Raw genomic sequence first — 8,347 nt, forward strand, 5'->3', positions numbered from 1 at the left:
ATGATGCCTGCTGTTTAAGCAAGTAGGCTAGTTGCAAAAGGCAGCTCCTTTCTCCATGGCAGTGAACGATACATTGCCATTCAGCAGTGCTCTGTGAAGGTGTAGCAAGGGCATAAAGTTAACAGCTGGGTGCATACTGCCTGCCAGCTCTTATCCATGGGGAATCCCTATCTGGGCACAAGCAAGGTAAGGTTCAGCCATGTCTCAAAGAGCTGCTTGCCATCTGGGAGAATTGCACAGTCCCTGCCTTGCTCAGTTATTTTTCCATAGCTGGGCTGTCTGGGATTCCTCATCTTTGTCTTGCCCGGACCAAACCTGCAAATAATTTCCCTTTTTTTTGTTTGTTTGTTTGATTTTTAGCTGCAATTTATTTTGAGTTGGAGTGTGAACCCAGGGCCAGCAGAAATGACCAGTGGTAAAACTGGTGGAAATCTAAAGGTGGGTCAGCAGCCAGTCCTCAAAATTCACCCATGCTGGTTGCTGTTCCTGGTTACTCACTCCTAAATATTCCATTTGAGGAATTTATTAATATATTTGTGGCAACCCTTTGGAATCAGCAGTAGAGTCTTCATACCTCCAGCTCAGCTAAGACAACATTATTCCAGAGACACACCTCTTTTTCCTCCCTCTAGGCAGATGTTTTGTTTCCCCAAGGTGATACCTAGTCACTGAAAACAGATCTGTTCCACGATCACACTCCTGAAGAAGATTTCCATCAGTACTTTCACAGTGTCACTGCAGCAGTGGCTGAGGAAATCTGTTCACAGAGCTGCTTTTTAATTGCTGTTATCTGTATTCATAGATTCATGGATCGAAGGCTGGAAGGGACCATTGGATCATCTCTTTTGACCTCCACAAGCCCTTAAATGTCATCACTTACCCCTGTATTGAACTCATATTTAGCTATAGTGCGTGTTCCAGCGGGGATGCAGAGCTACCAAGAGACAGAGAATTCAGCACTCTCTTGGTGGTTCACATCCTCTGCTGTTAGAAATATGTGCTGTATTGTGGCAGTGCCTGAGGGAGCCATCCAAAGGCCTGAGGCCCCATTATGCTGGCCTGGCTGTACATAATTTTAAAAGACAGCTATTGCCCCTGAGAACTCACAGACTGTAAAGTATATATGAGGCTTAATGTCAAATAGAATATTATGCAGTTGGTTTCAGGCTGCTTAGTCAAGTGAGGAAAAAATTAAACAATACAGTGGCCTAAAGTAGTTTGGGACTGAGGGCTCAGGTGGGAGCAGAACACAGACATGAGGCTGGCACAAATGTCACAGGCGCAAGACAAATGATTCACAGAGAACAGTTGCCCTTAGCATGGTGGTATAATTTATAAATCAAAATAAATAAATAGAATGTGGAAAATAAATATAAAATAATAACAAACAGGGAAAAATTCAATCAGGTCCCTGAGGATTAAAGAGAAAAAATAGCCTTGAGGGAAGCTGGACTCTGATCTTTTTCTGAGCTCTGGGTGCCTGTCTTCTTCAAGCAAAATGATAAATAATCAAAATAAACAGCAGGCTTAAGGATTTTTGAAATGTTGAATAAAATCACCAACTACATATGCAAAATATTAATGGTTCCTGGTGTATATACTTAATAATATGATCAGAAAAATAGGCTGGACTAAGTAAAGTGATGTGATTATGTCCTTGAATGCATTGTTGAAGGGAATTTAGGGGTTTTATTTCTTTTTTTTTTTTTTTTTTTTGTCATCTAGAGTATCATCTCAGTTTCTGAGCAGTACTTTTTCCCTCTGGAAACCAGTTCTTCAGCACTGGTTGGGATGTTTACATATTTCTCTCTGATCGCCTCAGGAATAGCTATTGATATTTTCAAGGTGGTCTTTTTCCTTCCAACTTAGGAGAGTTAAAATCATAAAATCGACAGGTCTCGTTCTTCATTTGCATTGCATATCAGCCTCCTAAGTGACCTGAGATTGGTGGACTACCTCCCACTCAATTCCAGTTTGAGAGGAGAATAAGGTCTGTTGTTTTTCTGACTATCTCAGATACAGGATAACAATCATAGGGCCTTGGGAAGAGTCATATTTTACTGCTTAGGTTGAAAAACATTCAGCCTCTTATGTTTTCACTCGGAAGAAACATGCTTCACTGAATTTTATGTTGACCTTGGTTTAGTTAATCAGAGCTCTTACATTAAGGCGTGAGCCATTTGTAATGCACTCTAGTCATCTAGGGGCCGAGTTAAGATAAAGTGCTGGAAAAGATAAGTCTTTGCATTGCACTCTGTGCATCTGGTGCACAGTGCTCCCACCAGCAGCAGCTACCTACCCCTGCCCACTGCATCCTTCATTGCTACAAGTCATAACACACAGATCCAAACTGAGGTAAATCTTAGCTCCTGAAAAGAAGCACTGGAAAGCACTGGAAAGTCCCCCAGGGCTCGGTGCTGGGGCCTCTTCTATTCAACATCTTTATCAGTGATCTTGATGAGGGGATTGAGTGCACTCTCAGTAAGTTTGCAGGTGACACCAAGTTGGGAGGGCGTGTTGATCTGCCAGAGGGTAGAAAGGCACTACAGAGAGACCTGGATAGACTGCATCGATGGGCCAAGGTAAACCCTATGAGTTTCAACAGGGCTGTGTTGGGTCCTGCACTTTGGTCACAGCAACCCCAGGCAACCCTACAGGCTTGGGAAGGAGTGGCTGGAAATCTGCCTGACAGAAAGGGACCTTGGTGTGCTGACGGACAGTCGGCTGAATATGAGCCAGCAGTGTGCCCAGGTGGCCAAGAAGGCCAATGGCATCCTGATTTGTATCAGGAATGGTGTGGTGAGCAGGACTAGGGAAGTCATCCTGCCCCTGTACTCGGCACTGGTAAGGCCTCACCTCACCTCGAGTACTGTGTTCAATTTTGGCGCCTCAGTACAGAAAGGACATTGAGGTGCTGGAGCAGGTCCAAAGAAGGGCAACAAGGCTTGTGAAGGGCTTGGAGAATATGCCCTACGAGGAGCGACTAAAGGAACTGGGGCTGTTTAGTCTGGGGAAGAGGAGACTGAGGGGAGACCTCATTGCTCTCTTCAAATACCTGAAAGGTGATTGCAGTGAGAGTGGGGTTGGTCTTTTCTCACTGGTGACAGGTGACAGGACAAGGGGAAATGGCCTCAAGTTGCGCCAGGGGAGGTTTAGGTTGGATATCAGGAAGAACTTCTTTACAGAAAGGGTTGTTAAGCACTGGAACAGGCTCCCCAGGGAGATGTTTTCAGTCACCATCCCTGAATGTGTTTAAAAACCGTTCGGATGTGGTGCTCAGGGACATGATTTAGTGGTGGGTTGTTAGAGTAGTATGGTTAGGTTGCAGTTGGACTTGATCTTGAAGGTCCTTTCCAACCTGAGCAATTCTATGATTCTATGAAAGCTAAATTCAGTGAAATTAGCTGCAAAGTACTTCACACGGTAGTGATACCATCATATACAAAGGATTTCAGCATTCTGGGCTGTTTCTGCTTGAGTTCAGCCTTCATGACCAGGATGTGCATTGCCGGACACAGTTCTGTATGCTCGGATTGCTTCCTCTAAGTTTTCAGTGGCTCAACAAGGGATCAGCATGGTCCTATAGCAGCCCCAGTCAGGTTGATACACACCCCAGCTGTCTTTGAGGCTGGCAACAGCAGTGCTACTGAAAGATCGTGCCATGGGAGAAGGCAGATGCAGGGAAATGGGGAACATCAGTGCTAAGAGTAGTGTAGGCTGAGCTTCATGGGAGTTTCAGCAGAAAACCTCCAGCCAACTGCTGAACAAAAGAAATTGTTCTGTAATATTTTGTACTCAGAGATGGCAGTTGTTCAAATGCTTTTAAATGCATCTGTTTATCTTTGAAGTCAGGAACAATATTAATGATAATCCAAAACTGGCAGACATCAAAGACTTTGGGATCAACTGAAGGAAGCAGCTGATAGACCTGCATTGCACAGCACAACACAGTTCAGAAGACTCATTGGTGCGGAGGGTATATATGAATGGTGCCTCTGAGGAGCTGGAGCAAGGGGCTGAGGGGAATTGAGGTCTCTAGAGGGAAGTCCTGCCGGATTGTCTGTGCATGCTGAGGAGTTCTAGGGACAATTCAGCTCACAAGAAAACAATTTCCTCCCTAAATTTACTACTGCATGGGAAGACAAGTTGAGTGCTCAGGAAGCAGAACCAAGATCATTCTGACTGTTCTATGTGACATCAAAGTTACCTGAACAATACGCTCAGAGCCCCCTTCTCTTTCCAGATTACTTTACCCTGGTGTAACTCCAAAGACCTCAGGGGAGCTACACCTTTATTGACAAGGAGAGGCAATCTGAACCTCTTTAGCAGCATAATGTGGAGCAATAAAGATTTACGGGTGCCAAAGAGGAAGACAGGTCAGCAGTGGCTACTGGCAGTAATGAGATTAGGAGGCTCTGATGGTAGTTCTTCTCAGCCCTTCTTCACCAGAAGGGCAGGAGCTTCAAATGCACAGAGAAATTAAGAGTGAAATTGCAGGCTCTCAGGGACCTGTCACATTTTAAGAAAAAATCTCGGTCAAAAAAGTAGGAAAAAGAATTTTTTTTCTTTTCTCTATAGAATTGAAATAAAACAAGTAATGGTATATGTCAGTCCCTCCAGAAGTCTTCACATTTCCTTCACTCTCAGAATTCAACTTAATAGGCTCCAAACATAGACTGCCTTAGCAGCCAGTATTCTGACATCTCTTGGTGTTATGTAGAAAATGTCAGCAGCTCAAATGCAGAGTAGAAATGTGGCTTCAGTTTTGTTACAAGCAATTTTTTTTTTTTGGCCTTTGGCATCCAATAGCTGCAGGGGTGATGCCTCAATCCCAGAAGTAGCTGCAATTAAGTGAAATGTGATTAAAAAAGTCATCCAAATTCAAAACAGGTTTCATATGAAGTTTTTGAACATGTAAATTTAGAAACATAAATTTAAATATAAACTAGAGGAAAAAAAATGAGAAGCATTCTGACTGCTCAGAAAATTTAATGCAAGATGTTTTCCTCTTGTTAAGGGCTCATGAGTCTAAAATTCCAAGCAGATGGAACATTATAAATCTTACATAGGCGTATCTTGGTCAATTTAATTTTGAATAAAATAAAAATTATTGAAGTACAGGGTCTCTATAAATACAGCGCAAGCATAAGCTTTGTTACAAGCTAGATATGGAGCAGTACAATGTCTCAGCATGTATACTACAATTTTTGCTGTCTGGCTTTTGAAACTAATCTACTACTTTGCTCTTGAAGCCTTGTTCACTTTGGGGGTTTTGTGACACAGTTCTTTACCGATTCTCTGCTGTCATTCACTTTGTTGTCCTCACCTTGTACTCCAGGTGTTTTACAAGAAGAGCCTAACGACAATCTGCTCTTCTGGCCCATCTCTTACCACTCAAGCCTTGCACCTCTTTGGCTACTTTGGGCTCAGAAATATCAGCCATGCTTTGCTGGCTTGTTTTTCCTTTGTGCAAAGCTCTGCCTTCTTCTTGCCTTTTTCCAATGTCATGGATATGTTCCCTTCGACTTAGTCCTCCCACATCACCTGTTGATTATTGTCTTTTCATCCCAGTAACACGTATCCAGAAGCTCAATTTCTTTGTCATCAACACTTCCTTTCTTGTTGCCTTTCATGATGGCAATTTTAGCTCCCCGGAGTTCATTTAAAATGTTAACCATTTTGGTTGTGTTTCAGACTTGTCCCTGGCCACAACTCTCTGCTCTTCAAGTGCATCCGACGGTTCAAAATTTCTCACCTCTCAATGGAGGATCTTTTCTTATCTTCACCATCTCTATTTAGACTAATAAATCATAGAATCATAGACTCATAGAACGGCCTGATTTGAAAAGGGCCATAATGATCATCTAGTTTCAACCCCCCTGCTGTATGCAGGGTTGCCAACCACTAGACCAGGCTGCCCAGAGCCATGTCCAGCCTGGCTTTGAATACCTCTGGGGATGGGGCATCCACAGGCTCCCTAGGCAACCTGTTCCAGTGCGTCACCACCCTCTGCGTGTAAAAATTCCTTCTAACATCTAACCTAAACCTCCCCTGTCTTAGTTTAAAACTATTCCCCCTTGTCCTATCGCTATCCACCCTTACAAACAATCGATCCCCCTCCTGTTTATACGCTCCCTTCAAGTATTGGAAGGCCACAATGAGGTCTCCCCGGAGCCTTCTCTTCTCCAAACTAAACAAGCCCAGTTCCCTCAACCTTTCTTCATAGGAGAGGTGCTGCAGTCCTCTGATCATCTTGGTAGCCCTCCTCAAATATGTCAAATCATGACATTGACTGTTCCATTCATTACAGTGGTTTCAGCCTATTCTGCCCATCAGCCTACCCTTCCAGCTAAGAGGTGCATCTTTTTCTTATGAGACCTTTTAGATTTGGGGAAAATCTCCAAGTTCAGAGAGGTACTAATATTTACCTCTGCTCAGCATATTAAAAACAAACAAACAAGCAAACAACCACTGCTGTCTTTATTTGACTCAATGATAATTTTTCTTTCCTACGTTTTCTACTCCATCTTACTTTCCCACTCATACCATTTCTCTTCATTACATCTTTGCCACAAGTCAGTAATCGTAACATCAGCAAAACCTGCCAACAAAGAAACCTCCAAATCCTGCACCACTTATAGCCTCATGAAACAGCAGGTTATCCTCTAAATCACATCACAGATGTCTCTGCATCTGTGTTTCTACCATACAGCCCCAAGTCTGAAAGAAACTGCCATCACAGAATGGTATCACCGGCTGCTACCGTAATACAGATGCATTAGTGACAAATATTGTTCTTAAACCTGACTTTATTTAAAGAAAAATGATGTGTGAGTTTTAATTCAATTTATATTCATTAGAGAAAAAAGGAATCTCAAGATCCAGAAAACTAAGTTCCAGATTTGTACCTCCATAAAATCTGAGTATTAGACACAATGTTAAGAAGCTTCACTACCAAGAAATATGCGATACTTCCCTAAAAATCCTTCCAGTGAATGCCTAAGTCTGTGGTTATGATTTTTTTTTCTGATTCTAACAAGGTTTAAGGTCATTCCGTCTTCCTTTCCCTGTTATAATACTGCGTGGATTACCAAAATGTAATTGACATTTAAATAGCATGCTGTTATTGCCTTGAGTCAAACAGATATGCAAACAGGGCAGCATGAACGTGTGATAAAGCACATTTTGGAATGGAAACCAATGCTTTCTTTAGCACTCGACTAACTCAGAGGGCATCTTGGGTTCAAATTAATGGACTGTAGGCAGCTGCTTATAAAATTAGGTTCCAAAAGGGTGGTGCAAAGCTGAAACCTTTAATTCCTTACAAACAGCTGCTAGGAATCTCTTACAACTGCAGTGCTGCATGGAAGTGAAAGAAGGTCTGGTTTTTGCTCAGTAAATGTTTACTTGTTCTAACAGTTTTGTCACTATATTGTAATTTAAAGACTGTTATAGCTGAGAGTAATTGCCAAAGAATAATAACTCGCCATTCTTATATATCCATCAGAGACATGGACTGGCTCACTGATAAAAAAAAATTGGCCGGAGGACAGAGACAGCTATGAACATCATAATTGGAGAGATCGAGGATAGATTTTATTATTTGTCTCCTTGTTCAGAATGATTGTCTCAGGCTGCACGCATGTGTGTGTAGAAGCCTTGGCAATGGTACAATCTTGGAAGGCTTTTAGTCAGCTCAAGGAGCTTCACTTAATGTGAGAAAATGTATCAAAGCAAGTGTTCAAGAAGATGGCCTGTCAGTCATGGAGCAGCTGAAAAGCCAGAGGACAGCATGTGACAGCCATTAGGCAGCACCAGGGCTGACAAATGCCAAGGTATGGGCTGCAGATAGCCTGGGAGCTCGGAGTCCATGGAAGGCAAGGAGAAGCTGGGGATCTCTCTGCGTTATGTGTCCTGCCCACCACGCTTATGCACTCAGAGAATGACTGAGCTAGCTGGTGAGCCAAGAGCCGACAGCTAAACCACTTTCACACATGACTAAAGGGAACCTTAGCAGTAAGGATGTGACATGTGTAGCTTAAATTTATGACGGTTCATCTGCTGTGTGAGTGGTATCTTGAATGGAGTCCAGCAGCTCTTCCGTCAGCTGCATCCATATGCTATGCATGTGTTCCCTGCTAAGCACATCTTTTAAATTTAGTCTTTGTGGGTGCATGTTCTACGCTTTCTCCATGTTTGTGGCTCTCTCTAATGTATTCCTGAGAAAAATACTCCTGTTCATTTCAAACATAGTTGTGAGCTCTTCGGATGCTCTCCACCCTTCCAGCTGTGACCCTGGCAGGACTCCCCAGCGCCATCCCTGCTGCTCCCTGGGCTCCATCAATGA

This window comes from Numida meleagris, chromosome 3 (assembly GCF_002078875.1).
Source record: "Numida meleagris isolate 19003 breed g44 Domestic line chromosome 3, NumMel1.0, whole genome shotgun sequence".
Taxonomy (NCBI): Eukaryota; Metazoa; Chordata; class Aves; order Galliformes; family Numididae; genus Numida; species Numida meleagris.